Genomic DNA, 19,381 nt, shown 5'->3' with positions numbered 1-19,381 from the left:
GGCCCTTCAGCCCAAACCGGTCCATGCCAACCAAAAAGCTCATCTAGGTCAATCCCATTTGCCTGCATTTGGCCCATATCCCTCTGAACCTTTCCTATCCATCTATCTGTCCAAATGCCTTTACAATCTTGTCAATGTCCCTGCCTCAACTACTTCCTCCGGCAGCTCATTCCGTACCATCCTCTGTGTAAAACCATTGCTCCTTAGGTTCCCATTAATTCTTTCCCCTCTGAACTTAAACCAAAGCCCTCTAGTTCTCGATTCCCCAACCCTGAGAAAAAGACTGAGTGTATTCACCCTGTCCACGCCTCTCATGATCTTATACATCTCGATAAGATCACCCCTCAGTTTCCTACGCTCCAAAGATAAAGGTCCTGGCCTGTCCAATCTCTCCCTATAACTCAGTCCCTTGAGTCCTGGCAACATCCTTGTAAATCTCTTCTTCACTCTCTCCAGTTTAATAACATCTTTCCCATAGCAAAGCAGCCAAAACTGAACACAATACTCCAGGTGCGACCTCACCAACGTCCTGTACAACTGCAACATAACTTCCCAACTTTTATACTCAGTGCCCTGACTGATGAAGGTCAGCACGCCAAAAGCCTTCTTCAGAGAATTTATAGTGCAGAAGGAGGCTATTCGGCCCATCGAGCCTGCACCGGCCCTTACAAAAAGCACCCTACTCAAGCCCACTTATCTACCCTATCCCCGTAACCCAGTAACTCCCACTTAACCTTTTTTTTTGGACACTAAGGGCAATTTAGCAAGGCCAGTCCACCGAACCCGCACATCTTTAGACTGTGGGAGGAAACCAGGGAACACACGCAGACACAGGGAGAACGTGCGTACTCCGCACAGACAGTGAACCAGCTGGGAATCGAACGGGGGTCCCTGGAGCTGTGAAGCAACTGTGCTAACCACTGTGCTACCGTGCTGCCCTATCTACCTGTGACTCCACCTTTAGAGAACCGTGCAACTGAACTCCAAGATCCTTCTGTTCCATGATACACCCTCAGGCCTTACCATTCACTGTGAAAGTCCGACCTTGATTTCTGAAATGCAACTCCTCACACTGATCTGTATTGAATTCCATTTGCCATTTCTCGGCCCACTTCCCCAGCTGATCAAGTGCCTGCTGCAATTTTTGATAACCTTCCTCACTGCCGCCAAGACCACCTATTTTAGTGTCATCTGCAAACTTACTGATCATGTCTTGTACATTCTCATCCAAATCGTTGATTATAGATATAAACAGCAATCTCCTAGTTACTGATCTCCGAGTTACTCCCTATTTAGTTAATTACTCAAGTTTGTCAAATTTAGAACAGATTCCCAATCAGCCAATCAGCTTTACTCTGAGGTAAGTTATTTATATTTACTGTTCAAAGCTTCTCCTCCCCGGATTCGGGCCAAATCCGCTCCCTGCCGAATAGGCCGTGAATCCCTGAGGTAAGTTATTTATATTTACTGTTCCGAAGCTGCTCCTGCCTGAGTTCGCACCAACTCCACTCCCTGCGTTGGTGAGATTCATACCTGGGTGTCTGGAAAATCGTTAGGACAGTAACTGTCCTGTAAGGTAATGAGTCATTTTGCTTCCCAATTGGCCGAGGAAGGCAGTGTGTCACAAGGATGGATGTGTTGACCGATTAATGGCTGGAGGATGGGGGCAGGTCATGTGATCAAACCTCCAGGAATACATTTAATCAAAGTTGGCGAGGAGAGAATGTTGTGAATTTCTATCCTAAACTGACAGTGAGGTTTCTGTAAATTTACAGGATACTGGAAGTAGAGGTTTAACAGACGGGAACTGCAAACCAAACGTCACATCGCGATCTGACAGAGTCACTTGATCATTAGAAACTGAATTTCAGCAGCATCTGGGTGTGGAAGGTAAAAGGTTTGTCTGTTCTGTCTGTGAGGGAAGATTTCAGGTCTCAGTGTGACTGGAAAAGCCCCGAGATTCAGAAACTCTGGTTCGACCAAACCTGGAGAACTGTGTTCAGTTCTGGGCAATAAACCTGAGGAAGGATAGAATGGCCTCGGGGGGAGTGTAGCACAGATTTACCTGAGTGATATCTGAACCCCCTGGGGTTAAATTACAAAACTAGATTACACAAAGGAGTCAGAGACATGATGGCACAAAGGGCATTCGGCCCATTGAGACCATGCTAGCTCACTGGGGCAATCCAGTCAGTGCCATTCTCCTGCTCTATCCCTGTATCCTTGCAGTTTTATTTCCCTCAGATGTCTATCCAATTTCCTTTTGAAATCAAATCATTCATTGTTTCTATTTTCAAACTCCCTCATAGGCAGCAAGTTTCAGGTCATTGCCGCTCGCTGTGTAAAAACATAAATCTCATATCAGCTCATATCTCCTGTACCTTTGACATACAAACTCGGAACAGGCCACTCGGCCCCTCGAGCCTGCTCAGCATTCAATAAGATTGCGGCTGATCTCATTCTAACGTTAACTCCACATTCCTGTCTACCCCTGATGACCTTTCACCTCCTTGCTCATCAAGAATCTATCCAGCTCTGCCTTAACAATATTCAAGGTCTCTGCTTCCGCTGCCTTTTAAGGACGTGAGTTCCAAAGTCTTACAGCCCTCAAGAGAATACAAAATCCTCATCTCCATCTGAAATGGGTGACCCCTTATTTTGCAACAGTGATGCCCTCGTTCTCGATTCCCCCACAAGAGGAAACATCCTCTCCACATCCACCCTGTCAAAACCCCTCAGGATCTTATATAGATCAATCCAGGTTTTACCCAAAACTTTACATCTTTGTCCCTAGTTCTTGGACGATCAGTGAATGGAAACAGAGTTTCTTTGTACACCTGATAGAAATCTGGCATAATCTTGAGTTCCTGAATCAAATCTCCCCTCAACCTCCTTTGCTGGAACTATTCTGGTAAATCTCCTCTGCACCTTCTCCAAGAACCTTCAGATCCTTCCTGAAGAGTGGTGACCAGAGCTTTATAAAGATTCATCGAATAGAATTGGAATCATAGAATTCCTACAGTGCAGGAGGCCACTCGGCCCATCGAGTCTGCACTGATTCTCTGAAAGGGCACCCTGCCTCGGCCCACACTCCTACCCTGTCCCTGTAACCCCATAGCCCCACCTAACCTGCACATCCCTGGACACTAAGGGGCAATTTATCAAGGCCAATCCACCTAACTTTCCCTTCATTGGACTGTTAGAGGAAACCTGAGCACCAGGTGGAAACCCACGCAGATACTGGGAGGAAGTGCAGACCCCACACAGACAGTCACCAAGGCCGGAATTGAACCCGGGTCCCTGGCGCTGAGAGGCAGCAGTGCTAATCACCATGCCACCAGAAGCATAGTTTTGGTGTCAATATTACTCTTTATGAAGCTCAAGGTCGAATTTGCATTGCCAACTATTCTCTTTAGTATGACTTGTAGATATACTAAATCCCTCTTCACCTCTTTCTCTCTCCTCCCAAAGAGGACAGTTGGGTTTTTATGACAATCCAGCAGTTTTCATGGTCACTTTTTCCCAGTGCCGGCCCCACAAATGACCAGCTCAATCATTCAGCTCAATTTCACAACCTGCCTTTGTGTTTTTGTGGGTTCTCTCACTCCCTATTTTCTGTTTTAAATCAGTTTCACAGGGTGTTCGAAGGGGAGACTTCAAAGTCCGGAAACTCAAACCAAGCATCACATCAGGATCTGACAGAATCCTCAACTTATCATATCCTGAATATCAGCAGATTTTGAACATGGAAGGAAAAAGCATCATTCACACTGCGGGGAAACTGTACACGTGTTGTGTGTGTTGTCGAGGATTCAGTCAATCATCAGGCCTCACAAGCCACAAATGCAGTCACACTTAGGAGAAACCGTGGAAATGTGCGGACTGTGGGAAAGGATTCACTTCCCCATCCCAGCTGGAAACTCATCGACGCAGTCACACTGGGGAGAGACCATTCCCCTGCTCCAAATGTGGGAAGAGATTCACTCGTCATCCGCTCTGTCCACACACCAGCAAGTTCACACTGGGGAGAGACCATTCACCTGCTCCAAGTGTGGGAAGGGATTCACTCGGTCATCCGCTCTGTCCAGACACCAGCAAATTCACACTGGGGAGAGACCATTCACCTGCTCAGAGTGTGAGAAGGGATTCAGTGATTCATCCAACCTGCAGAATCACCAGCGAGTTCACACTGGGGAGAGGCCGTTCACCTGCTCAGAGTGTGGGAAGGGATTTGCTATTTCAGCCCACTTGCTGAGACACCAGCGAGTTCACACTGATGAGAGACCGTTTAAATGTCCAGACTGCGGGAAGCGCTGTAAAAGTTCTGGGGATCTGATGTACCATCAACGTGTTCACACTGACGAGAGACCGTTCAGGTGCTCTCACTGCGGGACTGGGTTCAGACGATCATGTGACCTCACTGTACATCAGCGAATTCACACTGAGGAGAGGCCATTCACCTGCGCCGAGTGTGGGAAGGGATTCATTCGGTCATCCGCTCTGTCCACACACCAGCGAGTTCACACAGGGGAGAGACCATTCACCTGCTCCGAGTGTGGGAAGGGATTCACTACTTCACCCAACCTGCTGAAACACAAACGAGGCCACAAGTAACCATAGTGATTGGATTTTGCTGATCCTCACATTCAGGACTGAACCATATTCATTTGGGTCTCTTTCTGCTTATGACTCCGGCCCATTTACAGGGGCTAATATTCTGGCTTATAAAGTCAAATAAATTGACTGAAGACCATAAGACATAGGAGTGGAAGTAAGGCCATTCGGCCCATCGAGTCCACTCCACCATTCAATCATGGCTGATTTCAACTCCATTTACCCGCTCTCTCTCCATCGCCCTTAATTCCTTGAGAAATCAAGAATTTATCAACTTCTGTCTTAAAGACACTCAATGTCCCGGCCTCCACTGCCCTCTGTGGCAATGAATTCCATAGCCCCACCACTCTCTGGCTGAAGAAATTTCTCCTCATCTCTGTTCTAAAGTGACTCCCTTTTATTCTGAGGCTGTGCCCCCGGGTCCTAGTCTCCCCTGCTATTGGAAACAACTTCCCTACGTCCACCCTATCTAAGCCATTCATTATCTTGTAAGTTTCTATTAGATCTCCCCTCAACCTCCTAAACTCCAATGAATATAATCCCAGGATCCTCAGACGTTCATCGTATGTTAGGCCTACCATTCCTGGGATCATCCGTGTGAATCTCTGCTGTACCCGCTCCAGTGCCAGTATGTCCTTCGGAGATGTGGGGCCCAAAATTGCTCACAGTATTCTAAATGGGGCCTAACTAATGCTTTATAAAGCTTCAGAAGTACATCCCTGCTTTTATATTCCAAGCCTCTTGAGATAAATGACAACATTGCATTTGCTTTCTTAATTACGGACTCAACCTGCAAGTTTACCTTTAGAGAATCCTGGACTAGGACTCCCAAGTCCCTTTGCACTTCAGCATTATGAATTTTGTCACCGTTTAGAAAATAGTCCATGCCTCTATTCTTTTTTCCAAAGTGCAAGACCTCACACTTGCCCACGTTGAATTTCATCAGCCATTTCTCCATCCCAGCTGGAAACTCATCGACGCAGTCACACTGGGCAGAGACCATTCACCTGCTCCAAGTGTGGGAAGAGATTCACCAGTCATCCGCTCTGTCCACACACCAGCGAATTCACACTGGGGAGAGACCATTCACCTGCTCAGTGTGAGAAGGGATTCAGTGATTCATCCAACCTGCGGAAACACCAGCGAATTCACACAGGGAGAGACGGTGGCGTTCGCGAGCGGAGCGGCCGCGATGAGGAGAAGCTCCTGCTGGTCCACGATATCGCGGTCTTTTTCGGGGGGCTCCCCGCTGTTTAAAATAAAATTAAACTTCTCCGGGGTCGGCCCTGCCTCCCTCGCCCGTCAAAGCTCCGTTTCAGGGAGCCGGAGGGTTGGAAGGGTGGGGGGGGGGGGGGGGGGAGACTGGTCCCGGCGGGTTCGGTGGAGCGGCTGCACGTGGAGGAGGAGCGGGACAACCTGAAAGCCGGACCTGAAAATTTGAAAGGAGCAGCGGGGGCGGAGCCAAACAGGCCGAGGCGGCAGGCCCGAAGCCAGGGCGTGATGTAGGTGAGATGTCCCACATCGGATGTCCCGCCTAGAATGTAATAAGAGGACTGAAGCCCGGTCCCAGGGAAATTCTGGAGGAATACAAAAAAGAAGAGAAAGATGTTTTAAAGAAATTTGGTTGAAAAAAATGTTTTCTCCCTTTTTTTATGAAGGAAGAAATGTTTTTGTTTTTTCGATTTATAAAAAACAAAAAGGATTGAAGAAGGAAAGAAGGTGGGAAAAAAAAGGAAAAATAATAAGCCGTTAAAGGATGTGAAAAGCAGCGTTGAGAAAGGTTGGAAACGCGGGCTCGTCGTTGAATGAGAAGACGAGCAAAAGTGCTGACAAGATGGCGGATGCCGGACCGTGTGGTGGGTCAGCACTACTTACGGTGGAGAAGATGACCGAGGTGATGGTGGTGGAGCTGGAAAAGCAGTTTGTGAGGCACATGGAGGCGTTGAGGAAGGAGACGGCGATCGCATTGAAGTCATTGGTGGAGGAGGCAATCGCCCCGGTGAGGATAGCTGTGGCAATGACATCGGCCGAGGTGAGAGCAGGGCGAGAAGATGAAGGAAGTGGAGGAGGCCGTGTCGCAGCACAGCGACCAGCTCACCTCGATGGGGGACGAGCTGCGGAGGATGGTGGAGGTCAACAGAGAACTCCGAGCAAAGCTCGAGGACTTGGAGAACCGCTCGAGGCGGCACAATCTGAGAATTGTGGGCTTGCCCGAAGGGACAGAGGGTCCAAGGCCAGCAGAGTACTTCGCTAAGAAGCTTGCGGAGTTGATGGGGGTGGGTGAGAACCCCTCCCGGTATGAGCTGGACCGAGCTCATCGGTCATTAAGGCTGAAGCCCAAAGTGAATGAGCCGCCAAGAGCAGTAATTATCTGCTTCCATAAGTACTGCATGAAGGAGAAGGTGTTAAGCTGGGCGAAGGAGAAGCGCAAGGTGCAGTGGGATGCTGCTGGAGTTTGGATCTACCAGGACGTGACGGTGGAGTTGGCAAAAAGACGAGCGGCGTTCTGGCGAGTGAAAGCGGCACCGTACAAAAAGGGGGTGCGAAGCTGAGGGTGACGTATGATGCCAAAGACTTTTATTTCGAGACAGCGGAGGCGGCTGAGGCATTCGTGCGGGCAGAAGGCTTGGGACAGACGTGAGGAGCGGAGCTGGAAGAGGGACTGGGCTGTGATTGGGGAGCTGGAAAATGTATCAATGCTATAACTTTCTTTTTACTGACGTGTATTGTAATTTACTTCTCTTCACATTGTTACAGAGTTCAGGTTATTGGTTGGGTTGATTGGCATTCTGTGTTGCGACGGTTATATCTTAGTTTAGTGAATTGTGTGGGTTGGATTGTTGTTCTTGCTTTTTCTTTCTCTGGGACTGGGTAGGAGGGGACGGTATTTCTTGGCGGGGGAGCCACTCGCGCTAGCTAATTAAAGTCAGCTAGTGAACGGAGGTGAGGTGCGAGGAGGGCTGCGGACATTGGAGCCTGGTTAGCAGGTTTCGATGGGCCTACGAGGCAAGCGGGGGGAGGGGGGGAGAGATTGATGCTGGGAGATGTTTTTTCGAGAGGAAATGTTGGGGGGGATTTGTGGGGGGGGGGGGAGGGGTTTGATGTTAATGGATAGGGGCAGGTCAGGCTCATGGGGCAGGGCCCGGTGGTATGATGATGGCGGATAAGAAGGGTGGGGCGGGGTGAGAGACCCCCAGTTGGGATAGTCATATGGAATGTGAGGGGGTTAGAAGGTCCGGTCAAGAGGTCAAGGGTGCTTGCGCATCTTAAAAGTTTGAAAGCAATGTAAAAGATGTAGCAATGCTGCAGAAGACTCACTTGAGGGTGAAGGATCAGGTGAGACTTAAAAAGGGCTGGGTTAGTCAGGTGTTTCACTCTGGATTTGACGGAAGGGCTCGAGGGGTAGTGGTGCTGGTCAGCAAAAGGGTACGCTTCCAGATGGAGAAGGTGGTGGCAGATCAGGGGGGTAGATATGTGATTGTGACAGGGACACTGGAGAGGAGGTTTGTGGCGCTGTTCAGTGTATATGGCCCCAATTGGGACGATGTGGGATTCGCAAAGAAGGTGCTTGGGGCCATCTCCGACTTGGACACACACAAACTGTTGGTGGGGGGGACTGGAACTTGGTGCAGGAGCCTAGGTTGGACAGGTCACGGCCGCGCTTGCTTGTCCCATCAGGGGGGGCGGGGGCAAAGGCGCTGGCTGGGCTAATGGTGGAAATGGGAGGGGTGGACTCTTGGAGGTTTCTGCACCCAAGGGAATGGGAGTACTCGTTTTTCTCAGCAGTCCATAAGGTCTCGCAGATCGACTTTTTCATGGTGGGAAAGGCTTTGCTGGCTGGGGTTAAGGGGTCGGAATACTCGACAATTGCAGTGTCAGATCACGCTCCACATTGGATGGATATGGTACTGGAGAAGGGGGCAGCGCAGAGACCGGGGTGGAAATTAGATGTGGGACTTTTGGGGAACGAAGTGTTCTGTGACAAAATTGAAAAGGTAATTAAGGAATATGTAAGTTTCAACTGATGAGATGTTGGAGGTAGATAGGAGTTATGCCGAAGATGGGGACTAAGCAAAGCTGGAAAAGAGGAAGGAACTACAGGCGAGCTTTGACCAACTATCTACCAGGAAGGCAATGCACCAGCTGAGACGAGCAAGGGATGCAGTTTACGAACATATGTTAGCAGGTCACCTCCGGAGGGAAGCAGCAGCAAGGGAAATAGTTCAAGTGAGGGATAGGGCGGGGAAGTTGGTGGTAGCTCTGCAACTGATTAACAAGGTTTTTGAGGAATTTTATGAGGGGTTGTCCAGGTCAGAGCCACCTGGGGGAGACCGTGAGATGCAGGAATTTCTAGATGGGTTGGAGTACCCGAGGTTAGGGGAGGGGAACAGGACTACATGCGAGGGAGCGATAGTGGAGCAGGAGATAAAGGATGCGATTGGGAGGATGCAATCGGGGAAGGTGGCAGGGCCGGATGGGTTTCCGATGGAATATTATAAAAAATTTAAGGATAGGCTGGTACCCCTGATGGTGGGGATGTTTGAAGAGGCGATAGGGAAGGGGGTGTTGCCACAAACTTTGGGGCTGGCATCGATTTCACTGTTGCTAAAAAAAGATAATCCGATGGAGTATGGGTCGTATAGGCTCGTATCGCTTCTGAATGTGGACGCAAAAGTATTGGCGAAGGTACTGGCAGGTAGGCTGGGGGAGTGCCTCCCGAAGCTGATATGTGAAGATCAGACGGGGCTCGTGATAGGGAAGCAGCTCTTTTCAAATGTTAGAAGTGTATTGAACGTCGTTATGGCGCCGGCAGAGGGGAAGGAAACAGAGGTGGTTGTGGCATTGGACGCTGAGAAAGCGTTTGACCAAGTAGAATGGGGGGACTTGATGGCAGTTCTGCACCGATTTGGGATTGGACCAAAATTTGTGGACTGGGTAAAGCAACTGTATAAGGAGCCGGGGCCAGTGTCCGCACAAACAACATCAGCTCGAGATACTTTTCTCTCCACCGTGGGACTAGGCAGGGATGTCCTATGTCCCCCCTGCTGTTTGCACTTGCAATTGAGCCGTTGGACATCACATGAAGAGTTTTGGGGGGTATGGAAAGGAATAGTGTGGGGGTTGGGGGGGGGGGGGGGTGAATAGAGCCGATGACTTGCTGTTACACGTGTCGGAACCGAGTGTGTCGATAGGGGGAATATTGGAGCTGCTTCGGGGGTTTGGGTCTTTCTCGTGGTCTAAACTAAATCTAGACAAGAGTGAGTATTTTGTGGTGTCTTGGCGGTGGGTGGGGGCCGGTGTGTCGGGGCTGCCATTCCGTAGGGCAGGGACTCACTTTAGATACCTGGGGGTGCAGGTTGCACCGGAGTGGGGGGGAGGGGGGCTCCGCAAGTACAACATTTCTAGTTTGGTGGAGAGAGTGAAAGCTGACCTGGCAAGGTGGGATGGTCTCTGTCGCTGGCGGGCCGGGTACAGCCGGTTAAAATGAACGTGTTGCTACGATTTCTGTTTATTTTCCAATGCCTGCCGATTTTCCTACCAAAGGCTTTTTTCAGAGAGATTGAGGGAAGGATTACTTCATTTTAATGGAGGGAAGGTGGCCAGAGTTAGAAAGGTGCTTCTACAGAGGGGAAGGCAGGCCTTCCGAACCTGATGTATTACTACTGGGCAGCGAATGTGGAGGAGGTGCGGAGGTGGGCCAGAGGGATTGATTCCCAGTGGGTCAGAATGGAGGAGAGTTTGTGTAGGGGGTCAAGATTGAAAGCACTAGCAACAGCGCCGCTCCCGATGGCCCCGGGGAAATACTCAGGGAGTCTGGTAATAATAGCTTCTTGTAAATCTGGAGGCAGTTTCGCCAACACTTCGGGTTGGGGCACGGTCAAGGGAAATGCCGATTCGGGGGAACCACAGATTTGAGCCAGCAAAGTGGGATGGAAATTTTCAGAAATGGGAGGAGAAGGGGATTAAGTCACTAAAAGATTTGTTTCTTAGGGGTCGGTTTGCAGGATTGAAGGAGCTGGAAGCGATGTATGGGCTGGAGCAGGGGGAAATGTTTAAATACATGCATTTTCGAGATTTTGCCAGAAAGGAGAATCAGAGCTTCCCGGTGGAGCTGGCCTCCACATTGCTGGAGGAGGTAGTGTCAGCAATGTAAGGAGCTATTTTGGAAGAGGAGAAGGCACCACAGGAAGGGATGAAAGCAAAGTGGGAGGAAGAGTTGGGAGAGGATATGGAGGAGGGGTTCTGGTGTGAGGTGCTCCGGAGAGTGAATGCCTCCACCTCGTGCACGAGGTTGGGGCTGATGCAGCTGAAGGTGGTATACAGAGCACACCTCACGAGGGCGATTCTTTGAAGGAGTAGAAGATGTGTGGGAACGTTGTGGAGGAGGTGTGGGGGGGGGATCACATTCATATGTTTTGGTCCTGTCCAAAGCTAGAGGATTACTGGAAGGAGGTTTTTAGGATAATTTCTAAAATGGTGCACGTGAAACTGGACCCGGGTCCCCGGGAGGCCATATTCGGGGTGACGGACCAGCCACGGGTGGAAACGGGTGCGGAGGCAGATGTTGTAGCCTTCGCCTTGTTGATCGCCCAAAGGCGGATCCTGATAGGTTGGAGAGCAACCACTCCACCCTGTGCCCTGGCGTGGTGGGGGGACCTGTTGGAATTCTTGACTCTTGAGAAGGTTACGTTTGAACTGAGGGGAAGGATGGAGGGGTTCTACAATTCATGGGCATTATTCATTATGCACTTTCAAGAACTCAATAACATTGCACATGGGTTGGGGGGAGGGGGCTGTGTGTTAATGGCGACTATGGGTGATCCCTAATATCTTTTTGTCATTTGTTTGTGTGAACATGGTTTGGTGGGAGGATGGGATTGTTGTTATTGATATGGGGATTTACATATTTGTTACTGATTATTGTTTATTGTTGGTGGGTGTAAATTTGGGAGAAAATGTGAAAAAGGAGGAGAATAAAAACCCCTAGTCGCCACATTCCGGTGCCTGTTTGAGTACACAGAGGGAGAATTCAGAAAGTCCATATTACCTAACCGCACATTTCGGGACTTGTGGGAGGAAACCGGAGCACCCGGAGGAAAACCGATGCAGGCATGGGGAGAACGTGCAGACTCCACACAGACAGTGACCCAAGCTGGGAATCGAACCTGGGACCCTGGAGATGTGAAGCAACAGTGCTATACACTGTGCTACCGTGCCGTCCATCCCACCCAGCAACAATGCACTGTTTTATCCAGACCCAAGAGTAGATTCAAGATGTCACGTTCGGCACAAGGATACTAGATATTACAGACTGTAAGATCCACAAACTCTGCCAAGACGGCTGCAACTTAGCATGTTATTGTGACATTAAACTGTGGGCAACATTCGATTCTGTGACCAATATTTAGTTAAACATGGACCTAAATAAGGAAACTTTGCAGCCACCTGTGAAGTTTAAATGTCTCGTTGTGTCAGGATGAACCAGCATTTTAGGAATATGGAATCTCTGGACTGTTGGTCTCCAAGTGCCGTATTGAACACAGGAGAATGAGCTCGAATTGGGGCAGAGATAAGCGTGAGTGAGCATCGTAAACTGCTATTGTATCGGGGTGTTCTGGGTCTGAGTTTTAACCCTGCAGTTAATTGTCAGGGATGCAGTTTAATAAACCCTGAACAAAGCAAATGTGTGTGTGAGAAGCATCTGAAGCACCAGGAACCAGCTGAAACAGCAGAGCTGAATGTTTTCCAGTGCAGCCACAGTACTGAACTTATTCCATCTTCCAAGTCCACCTGAGAACCAACCTCCTGGCGATTCATCTACAGAAAGCTTCAGAACCTCGTGAGAATTATTTGTTTCTAAAAATGCTTCACTCCAACTAAAGGATTAGTTCAACAAGAAGACAACAGACCTGCAGCAATATAAAGATTGCAGTCTACATTCCATTTCCATCATTACAGCTTCAACTTGATCTGTACCTAATTTCTGTGTATGTGTCAGTCAGTGAGTGTGAAAGAGAAGAGAGGCTGAGATGTTCAAACATCCAGGGAAATAGTGTGATAATAAATAAACTTTATTCCTTTAAAAACCACCAGTCAGCCTGCTGCTGAAATGTATTTTAAATAAAGAAATATCACACTGAGGGTAAGAAAATATCACATAAACATCCTGATAATGAACAGGAAAGGACCACTAAATGTAATCAAACGCTGTATAACCCCCTTAGATAGAGGCTGCAGCCTCTCACACTGAATGTCTACGTGATCCATAGGCACCTCCAGGCCACAAACATCAGCGTCAGCCTGGGAGTGGGTGAAACATTTAAAAAACCTGTTGCTGCCTAACAGTTCGACGGGCACTAGGACCCGGCTGGGAACAGAAACGTTCAGGCCCCGCCCACTCGCTGTTGCAGCACCAATACGCCAGCGCATGCGCTCTGCTTCCCCAAGATGGCGGCTGTGAACCGGGGCCTGGTCCCGGGAGAGAGCTGACCGGCGGTGATGTGACCTGAGGATCACCGCACCTCAGGCAAGGGGCCAGGTTGGGAAGGCGGTGCCTTCAGGAATAACTGGGAAGGTGATGTTTGGTCAGTTGCTGCAGTCTGTGTAGTGAAGGTGCTGTCACAGTGGTGTGAGGTCAGGAAGTACAGGATTATCACCCAGCAATGATCAATTAAGGGGAATGTAAATCCAGCTCAGGCTGCTTTCAGATTGGAAAGGGAGCTAAGGTGTGTCCTCAGAGCTGGTGAATGTTGTGGCTTTGGCACTTTCTCTATAAATTCATTCCCTCCCTCCCTCTACCTTTAAAGTCGTAGAATTTTACAGCACGTAAAGGGGCCCTTCGGCCCATTCACAATCTTTATTATTGTCACAAGAAGGCTTACATTAACACTGTAATGAAGTTACTATCAAAATCCCTGAGTTGCCACATTCCGACACCAGTTCGGATGCACTGAGGAATAATTCAGAATGTCCAATTCACCTAAGAAGCTCGTCTTTCGGTACTTGTGGGAGGAAACCCACACAGACACGGGCAGAATGTGCAGACTCCGCACAGACAGTGACCCAAGCCAGGAATCAAACCCAGGTCCCTGGCGTTGTGAAGCAGCAGTGCTAACCACTATATTACTGTGCCGCCCATAAGATTATTAGATTACTAGGTCTGCATGAATTGTGTCCCAAGATGCTGTGGGAGGCAAGGGAGGAGATTTCAGGAGCTCTGACCCAAACTTTTAATTTCTGGCCACGAGGGGAGTTGCCAGGTGACTTGAGAACAGCTAATGTGGTCCTATAATTTAAGAAAGGTTGTAGAGATAAGCCAGGGAACTGCAGCCCAGTGAGTCTTACATCAGTGGTAGGGAAACTATTGGAGAAAGTTCTGATGGACTTATGGGCAGCACGGTAGCACAAGTGGATAGCACTGTGGCTTCACAGCGCCAGGGTCCCAGGTTCGATTCCCCGCTGGGTCACTGTCTGTGCGGAGTCTGCACGTTCTCCCCGTGTCTGCGTGGGTTTCCTCCGGGTGCTCCGGTTTCCTCCCACAGTCCAAAGACGTGCAGGTTAGGTGGATTGGCCATGATAAATTGCCCTTAGTGAACAAAAAGGTTAGGAGGGGTTATTGGGTTATGGGGATAGGGTAGAAGTGAGGGCTTAAGTGGGTCGGTGCAGACTCGATGGGCCGAATGGCCTCCTTCTGCACTGTATGTTCTATGTTCTATGACTCTATTTCCACTTGGAGAGGTTTGATCAGGAATAGTCAGCATGACTTTGTCAGAGGGAGGTCATGCCTAACAAATTTGATTGCATTTTTTGAGCATGTGACCAGGTGTGTAGATGGGGGTTGTGCAGTTGATGTAGTATACATGGATTTCAATAAAGCTTTTGACAAGATCCCACATGGAAGACTTGCAGATAACTCAAAGATTGGCCAGATGGTTAACAGTGAGGTTGAGTGTCTTGGGTTACAGAAAGATATAGACGGATTGGTCAAATGGGCAGAAAAGTGGCAAATGGAATTGAACCCTAAAAAGTGAGGTGACACACTTTGGAAGGGGTAATGTGACAAGGAATTATTCAATGAACAGTGTGACACTGAGAAGTTCTGAGCAACAAAGGGACCTTGGCGTGTTTGTCCAGAGATCTCTGAAGGGAAAGGACATGTTAATAGGGTGGTGAAAAAGACATATGGGACATTACTGTTCGCATTTCTGGTTGCTACATTATAAGAACTAGAACTAGAAGCAGGAGTAGGCCATCTGGCCCCTCGAGCCTGCTCCACCATTCAATGAGATCATGGCTGATCTTTTGTGGACTCAGCTCCACTTTCCGGCCCGAACACCACAACCCTTAATCCCTCTATTCTTCAAAAAACTATTTATCTTTATCTTAAAAGCATTTAATGAAGGAGCCTCTACTGCTTCACTGGGTAAGGAATTCCATAGACTCACAACCCTTTGGGTGAAGAAGTTCCTCCTAAACTCAGTCCTAAATCTACTTCCCCTTATTTTGAGGCTATGCCCCCTAGTTCTGCTTTCACCCGCCAGTGGAAACAACCTGCCTGCATCTATCCTATCTATTCCCTTCATAATTTTATATGTTTCTATAAGAGCCCCCCTCATCCTTCTAAATTCCAACGAGTACAGTCCCAGTCTACTCAAACTCTCCTTGTAATCCAACACCTTCAGCTCTGGGATTAACCTCGTGAATCTCCTCTGCACACCCTCCAGTGCCAGTGCGTCCTTTCTCAAGTAAGGAGACCAAAACTGAACACAATACTCCAGGTGTGGCCTCACTAACACCTTAGACAATTGCAGCATAACCTCCCTAGTCTTAAACTCCATCCGTCTAGCAATGAAGGACAAAATTCCATTTGCCTTCTTTTTTTTTTTTTTTTATAAATGTTTTATTGAAAATTTTTTCCCAAACAACAATTTTTCCCCTCTTACAAAGCAAACGCAACAATAACAATACAGAAATTTTAAACAATACACAAGTAACAAAACCCCTTTATCTTTGACCTAAACTAAACCCCCCCTCCCCCACCCCCCCCCCGCCCCCCTCCCCCTGGGTTGCTGCTGCTGGTCATCTGTCTTCCCTCTAACGTTCCCCTAGGTAGTCGAGAAATGGCTGCCACCGCCTGGTGAACCCTTGAGCCGATCCTCTCAGGGCAAACTTTATCTGCTCCAGTTTAATGAACCCCGCCATATCATTTACCCAGGCCTCCAGTCCGGGGGGTTTCGCCTCCTTCCACATGAGTAGGATCCTGCGCCGGGCTACTAGGGACGCAAAGGCCACAACGTCGGCCTCTTTCGCCTCCTGCACTCCCGGCTCTTCCGCAACTCCAAATAGAGCTAACCCCCAGCCTGGTTTGACCCGGGCCTTCACCACCCGCGAAATCACTCCCGTCACTCCCTTCCAATACCCTTCCAGTGCCGGGCATGCCCAAAACATATGTGCGTGGTTTGCCGGGCTCCCGCCACACCTCCCACATTTGTCCTCCACTCCAAAGAACCTGCTCAATCTTGCCCCATTTGCCTTCTTAATCACCTGTTACACCTGTAAACCAACTTTTTGCGACTTATGCACTAGCACACCCAGGTCTCTCTGCACAGCAGCATGTTTTAATATTTTATCATTTAAATAATAATCCCTTTTGCTGTTATTCCTACCAAAATGGATAACCTCACATTTGTCAACATTGTATTCCATCTGCCAGACCCTAGCCCATTCTCTTAGCCTATCCAAATCCCTATACAGACTTCCAGTATCCTCTGCACTTTTTGCTTTCCCACTTATCTTAGTGTCGTCTGCAAACTTGGACACATTGCCCTTGGTCCCCAACTCCAAATCATCTATGTAAATTGTGAACAGTTGTGGGCCCAACACTGATCCCTGAGGGACACCACTAGCTACTGATTGCCAACCAGAGAAACACCCATAATCCCCACTCTTTGCTTTCTATTAATTAACCAATCCTCTATCCATGCTACTACTTTCCCTTTAATGCCATGCATCTTTATCTTATGCAGCAAACTTTTGTGTGGCACCTTGTCAAAGGCTTTCTGGAAATCCAGATATACCACATCCATTGGCTCCCCATTATCTACCGCACTGGTAATGTCCTCAAAAAATTCCACTAAATTAGTTAGGCACGACCTGCCCTTTATGAACCCATGCTGCGTCTGCCCAATGGGACAATTATAGGAAGGATATGATTGGAGACGGTGCAGAGGAGATTCACCAGGATGTTGCACGGGATGGAACATTTATGAAGAGAGGTAGGATAGAACAAACAAAGAAAGTTACAGCACAGGAACAGGCCCTTCGTCCTTCTAAACCATGCTGCCCGTCTAATCTAAAACTTTCTACTCTTCTGGGGTCCCCCATCCTATTCATCTATTTGTCAAGGCGTCCCTTAAATGCCACTTATACCTGCTTCCACCACCACCTCTGGCAGTGAGTTCCAGGCACGCACTACCCTCTGTGTAAAAGAATTTCCCTTGTACATCTCCTCTAAACTTTGCCCCTCTCACCTGAAACCTGTGTCTCCAAGTAATTGACTCTTCCACCCTGGAAAAATGTTTCTGACCATCCTCTCTGTCCATGCCCCTCATAATTTTGTCGACTTCTGTCAGGTCACCCCTCAACCTCCGTCGTTACAGTGAGATCAAACCAAGTTTAGACCATAAGACCATAAGACCATAAGACATAGGAGTGGAAGTAAGGCCATTCGGCCCATCGAGTCCACTCCATCATTCAATCATGGCTGATTTCAACTCCATTTACCCGCTCTCTCTCCATAGCCCTTAATTCCTCGAGAAATCAAGAAATTATCAACTTCTGTCTTAAAGACACTCAACGTCCCGGCCTCCACTGCCCTCTGTGGCAATGAATTCCATATACCCACCACTCTCTGACTGAAGAAATTTTCTCCAACTTTCTCGAACTTTCTGAAATAAAGTTTCTCCAACCTCTCCTCACAGCTAATGCCCTCCATACAAGGCAACATCCTGGTAAATCTTTTCTGTACTCTCTCCAAAGCCTCCACGTCCTTCTGGTAGTGTGGCGACCAGAATTGAACACTATATTCCAAGTGTGGCCTAACTAAGGTTCTGTAAAGCTGCAACATGACTTTTCAATTTTTAAACTCAATGCCCCGGCTGATGAAGGCAAGCATGCCGTATGCCTTCTTGATTACCTTCTCCACTTGCGATGCCATACTCTTAATGGTTCTGCCATTTGCTGTATCTTTCCCTACTGTATTAGACCTTCCAGAATGCGTTACCTCACATTTGACTGGATTAAACTCCATCTGCCATCTCTCTGCCCAAGTCTCTGACCGATTTCTATCCTGCTGCATCCTCAGACGGTCCACATCACTATCCGCAATTCCACTAACCTTTGTGTTGTCTGCAAACTTACCAATCAAACCAGTTACATTTTCCTCCAAATCACTTATATATACTACAAACAGCACAAGTCACAGCAGTGATCCCCACGAAACACCACTAGTCACAGCCTTCCACTGCTACCCTCAGTCTTCTATGACCGAGCCAATTCTGTAACTATCTTACCAGTTCAGCTCTGATCCTGTGTGACTTCACCTTCTGTACCAGTCTGCCAAGGGGCTTACTACCTTCATCAATCATCTTCGTCACTCCCTCGAAAAACTCTTATCAAGTTAATGAGACACTACCTCCTCTTCACAAAACCATGCTGCCTATCACTAATAAGTCCACATGCTTCGAAATGGTAGCAAATCCTGTCTCGAAGAATCCTCTCCAATAATTTCCCTACCACTGACGTAAAGTTCACCGGCTTGTAATTTTCTGGATTATCCTGCATTTTCCTTTTAATTTTCTGGGTTATCCTTAGGCTTGGATGGTTTTCATTGGAGCCGAGAAGGGGGCCCGTGTGTGTGTGTGTGTGTTTGGGGGGGGGGGAGCTGATTGAGGTGTACAAGATTATTAGGGGCTTGGACAGGATGGATAGGGAGCAGCTGTTCCCCTCAGTTAAGATCAGTCATGAGGGACACAAGTTCAAGATGAGGGGAGAAGGTTTAGGGGGGTTTTGAGGAAATACCTTGTTACCCAGAGGGTGGTGACGGTTTGGAACCCACTGCCTGGGAGGGTGGTAGAAGCGGGTTGCCTCACATCCTTTAAACACTTGGCACGTCATAACATTCAAGGCTATGGGCCAAGAGCCAGCAAATGGGATTAGGTAGGTAGGTCAGGTGCTTTTCACGTGTCGGTGGCCATTCAGACTCAATGGGCCGAAGGGTGGGAGTGGTGCGCAAGGGCCTTCTGGGAGGTGAGTATTTACTTTAAAAACACTTACCTTTGCAGGAGTAACCCTTTGGATTTCGGCAGGAGCGGTGCGCAAGGGCCTTCTGGGAGGTGAGTATTTACTTTAAAATCACTTACCTGGTCCCATTTCTGTTCTTTTCTGGGTTTTTTTAAATATAAGGCGGGAACCGGAAGTTCGACCCGCGGACTTCTGGGAAGGACCCCCCCCCCCCCCCCCCCCACCACCACCAATAAATTCTGGTGGAGAGGAAACCCGAGACACTACACGTGTAGTGTCTCCCACCCATCCTCCTCCTCTAACCTAATAATAAGACCCATTGGTGTGAGGTAAGTGCCATATTATATTAGTCTATATTTTTTAATTTATTTTTTATTTATTTATTAACCAGATCTTGGTTAGAAGTTAGAGGGATGGCAGGGAAGGGAGTGCAATGTTCCTCCTGCAGGATGTTTGAGGTGAGGGA

The 19,381-nt window shown here is 48.4% G+C and overlaps 2 protein-coding genes across 7 annotated transcripts in view; one reads left to right on the top strand and one right to left on the bottom strand.

Annotated features, from left to right (window-relative positions):
• LOC140421495 (uncharacterized) overlaps window positions 1-19,381 on the bottom strand; it is a 395,230-nt gene that overhangs the window by 131,543 nt on the left and 244,306 nt on the right. The gene's annotated exons all lie outside the window — the stretch shown is intronic.
• The window catches only part of LOC140418938 (uncharacterized), a 31,033-nt gene that overhangs the window by 1,678 nt on the left and 9,974 nt on the right, over window positions 1-19,381 (top strand). The window contains exons 1-2 of one of the 6 annotated variants that reach the window (XM_072502615.1): window positions 13,057-13,189; window positions 18,957-19,007. The gene's annotated coding sequence lies outside the window, so the exon portion shown is untranslated. Of the gene's footprint in view, window positions 1-1,775; window positions 1,891-13,047; window positions 13,249-18,956; window positions 19,008-19,381 lie in introns of those variants that run through there. The other 5 variants (XM_072502617.1, XM_072502616.1, XM_072502614.1 and 2 more) reach the window with 5 other exon arrangements.

The sequence above is a fragment of the Scyliorhinus torazame genome, chromosome 5 (assembly GCF_047496885.1).
Source record: "Scyliorhinus torazame isolate Kashiwa2021f chromosome 5, sScyTor2.1, whole genome shotgun sequence".
In the NCBI taxonomy this organism is placed as follows: domain Eukaryota; kingdom Metazoa; phylum Chordata; class Chondrichthyes; order Carcharhiniformes; family Scyliorhinidae; genus Scyliorhinus; species Scyliorhinus torazame.
The sequence above is the reverse complement of the archived record's forward strand: the minus strand, read 5'-3'. Positions and strand labels throughout refer to the sequence as shown.